At 49.5% G+C, this 3,751-nt stretch overlaps 1 long non-coding RNA gene across 1 annotated transcript; it reads left to right on the top strand.

Moving 5' to 3' along the window:
* Positions 1–226: 226 nt before the first annotated feature.
* LOC142486402 (uncharacterized) lies at positions 227–3,518 on the top strand. Its single transcript, XR_012798961.1, has 3 exons — positions 227–693; positions 1,356–1,412; positions 3,149–3,518. It is a non-coding gene; the product is annotated as an uncharacterized LOC142486402 (long non-coding RNA).
* The last annotated feature ends 233 nt before the right edge of the window (positions 3,519–3,751 follow it).

The raw sequence follows: 3,751 nt of genomic DNA, 5'->3' as shown, positions 1-3,751 counted from the left end.
ATCATTAGGCTGATGTGACAGTTAAATCCCCCACCCCCCTCCCCCCATCCCCCTTTATTCCCTCCCCCCCCGTCCCCCTTTATTCCCTCCCCCCCCGTCCCCCTTTATTCCCTCCCCCCCCCGTCCCCCTTTATTCCCTCCCCCCCGTCCCCCTTTATTCCCTATCCCTATATTTCTGGGGAATGGACCAATCACAGAACAGCAGCAACAGATAGACTGCAACTGCCAGAAGCTGCTGCTGGATAGGAGCATGTGACATGGTCAGACCAATGAGAGGGCGTTAGGCAGAATGACAGTTGGCAGTTGGTAGTTGGCAGTTGGTCTGAGGGGAGCAAAGTGTGAGGAAGTGAATTAAGGGAGAGAGATAAGATTTCCTTACCTGGGATGAGCCTTATCTATATCCTAACCAGGGCCGCCAACAGCGGGGGACAGAGGGCACTGGCGTCCCGGGCCCCCTGCGCGGCTGTGCCCCTCGATAAATCCCATTGCCTGGTCACCACCGGGTGACAGGATTTAGCGCGCTCGCGGTCTGCCAGGCAGCGCGCGCGTCTCTGCAAAAAAATAAAAATCTCCCCCGTTTCCAGATTGGCTGGCGCGTGTTGGCACGCTGCCAGGGTTTTTTTTTTGGCCCGCAGCAAGCTCTATGTGAGCTTGCATAGCGAGGCCCGCCTCTTCCTGCATGGAGCAAGTCAGGTGAGTACCGCTCCATGCCACTCTCGCTTCCCCCTTGTCCTCCTGATCTGATATCCCCCCCCCACCGCTCCGATTCACCCCCCCGTGTGTATGTGAGTGTCTGTGTGTGTGTCTGAGTGTCAGAGCGAGAGAGTCAGAGAGAATAAGAGAGTCAGAGAGAGAGAGTGAGTCAGAGCGAGAGTCAGAGCGTCAGAGAGAGAGTCAGAGCGTCAGAGAGTCAGAGCGTCAGAGAGTCAGAGCGTCAGAGAGTCAGAGAAAGAGAGTCAGAGAAAGAGAGAGAGCGAGTCAGAGCGAGAGTCAGAGAGAGTCAGAGAGAGTCAGACAGTCAGAGAGAGAGAGTGAGAGTCAGAGAGTCAGAGAGAGAGAGTAAGAGAGAGCGAGTCAGAGAAAGAGTCAGAGAGTGTGTAAATGTTACCCACATACCCTGTAATCATTATACCCAACCCCCCAATAATTAATGTACTGTATAACCATTATACCCAACCCCCTAGTATTTGTGTAATCATTGTCCCCCACCCCCTATTATTCACGCTTTGGCAATACTAAAATGTTTGTGAGAGAGAGAATATGAATACAGTCACCCACCCCCCACACCCACTCTCTCTGTCTTATCTTAACTGCCCTATACCTTCACCGAAATAACCTGTACTGCTTTCTTCCAGATCTGACTCTCAAGCTTGACACGGGAGATATCTGAACCCCCCTAACCCAGAAGACCGGTAGGTTTTATCATTTTAATATATATAATACATTTTAATATAGGTAGATGTGATAGCATTTTGCGTGGTACACCTGCTAAGAAGCACAGGGAAAGAGATCTGCCAAAGTACAATTGCCTACGCGGACCCCGGCATATAAGCAGCTGCCCCCCGCCAACCCCCCCTCAGTTTATCACAACCAGGGCTAATATATACATTTTAACTTTTTTTCTTTCAAACGTAAAGGTTTTTTTTTTTTTTAATACAGGAAGGCCCCGCTTTTCGGCGCTTCGTTATCCGGCGTTCCACTTATACGGCGGCGCCGAGAAGGGGCCGCCATCTTTAATCCGCAGTCGCAGAACGGGCGGTTGCGCCCGGCAAAAAACGCTGTTCTGTGCATGCAGAGAACAGAAAATCGCCGGATCTGCTTTCCGGTGATTTTCGCTATACGGCGGGCCCCTGGAACGGAACCCGCCGTATACCCGGGGCCCTGCTGTATACTTTTTTTTTTTTAATCATTTTTCAATATTTTTTACTTTTTTTGTATTTTAATTTTTTCAATGTAAAGTTTTTTTTGAAGTGAAACTTCTTTAGTGGCACCTAGTCATGATGGGACAAAACTGGAGACATGGAGACGAAATGTGAAACGGAAGTGACGTCACGTAATGGCCACCGCTCCCCCCACACGCCCGCTGTCACATGCGGCGGCAGCGATAGCCGCCGGCACCGTTCCTAATGGCCGCTGTCACATGCGGCGGCACACTGACTGACACACACACACACTGACTGACACACACACACACACACACACTGACTGACACACAGTGACACACACTGACTGACACACACACACACACACACACACACTGACTGACTGACACACACACACACACATTGACTGACACACACATACTGACTGACACACACGGACTGACTGACTGACACGCACACGCACACGCACACACACACACTGACTGATGCACACACACACACTGACTGACACACACATACTGACTGACACACACATACTGACTGACACACATGGACTGACTGACTGACACACACACACACACACACACACACACACACACACAATTCCCAGTTACTATAAATATAGAAGTGCAAATAGCTAAAACACGTGTTCTAAGTCAAACTTCTTGGCATTTTGGCTCTGAAATTGTATTTTTTATTTTTCATTAAAAATATCATTCTTACAAATACAATTTCTGTGACAAAACAGTGATAAAAGATAAAGAAGTTTCACTTACTATGCGCGTGCACAGCACACACAGCTTTTTTTTTTTTGTCAATGTAAAGTCTTATTCTATTTAAAGCGATGAAGTTTCCCGTTTATCTCCAACCCTAGGATACTGGGCAAGCCATTTTTACATTTTTAACCTAAAACTGTGTAAGAAAAGAGTAATTTGGTTGCATCTTTTAATCAAAACATGATTCAAGCCTGCCAATCTCGCCAAGGTAAACTCCCATTAGCAGGGACCTACACTGAATATATACAACTTCTTATTAAAGGTGCAAACAAATGGCTCCTTTGTTACAGACTTAGGTTCTAAATGTAAACATTTGGCACAGGAATTGTTCTTTGTTTCCCATAAATGTAAGGCCAATCCTTTTACCAGCAGCATACTTCCCAAATGAAAGGTATCGCCCCGTCTCCCTCCTGCCTTTTGCCTTTTAACTCCTTGAACGCCTTGTATTCTCTCACTTGCTCCATTTTCTCACCTCCTATTCTCTCCTAGACCCTCTACAACCGAGGTGGGAAACCCTGTCGCCATTCGCCTCGTGTCAAATTGGCAATTCAAAGTGTGGCGAATTATAGTTTTCCCAGCGTAATGGGAAGCGTGGCGGGCAAGCGTGAGTCCCGCAGGAAGCGCGAGTCCCGCGGGAAGCACGAGCCCCCCGGCAAGAGCGAGTACGCTGGCAGTGGCGGCGCTAGTGCAGAGGGGACGGCCGGTGGCCGGGAGGAGAGTGGAGGAGAAAGAACCAATGAGAGAACAGTGGGGGCGGAGCACACACCCAGGCGGCGACCGCGCCACCGACTCCTGTTCCGGTGCTGCGCTAGGTAAGAAGCTGGATCGAGATGATCATGATATTGGGGGGTGGGGAGAGATGATGGGAAATGAGATGATGAGAGGGGGGGGGAATGAGATGATGGGGGGGGGGGGAAATGAGATAATGAGGGGGGTGAATGAGTAGATGAGGGGGGAAATGAGATGAAGAGGGGGGGGGGGAAATGAGATGATGTGGGGGGGGTGAACTGAGGTGATGAGGGAGGGGAAATGAGATGAAGAGGAGGGGTGAAATGAGATGATGAGGAGGGGTGAAATGAGATGATGATGGCG

The sequence above is a fragment of the Ascaphus truei genome, unplaced genomic scaffold (genome assembly GCF_040206685.1).
Source record: "Ascaphus truei isolate aAscTru1 unplaced genomic scaffold, aAscTru1.hap1 HAP1_SCAFFOLD_842, whole genome shotgun sequence".
NCBI lineage: Eukaryota > Metazoa > Chordata > Amphibia > Anura > Ascaphidae > Ascaphus > Ascaphus truei.
This window is presented reverse-complemented; position numbering and strand designations above follow the sequence as displayed.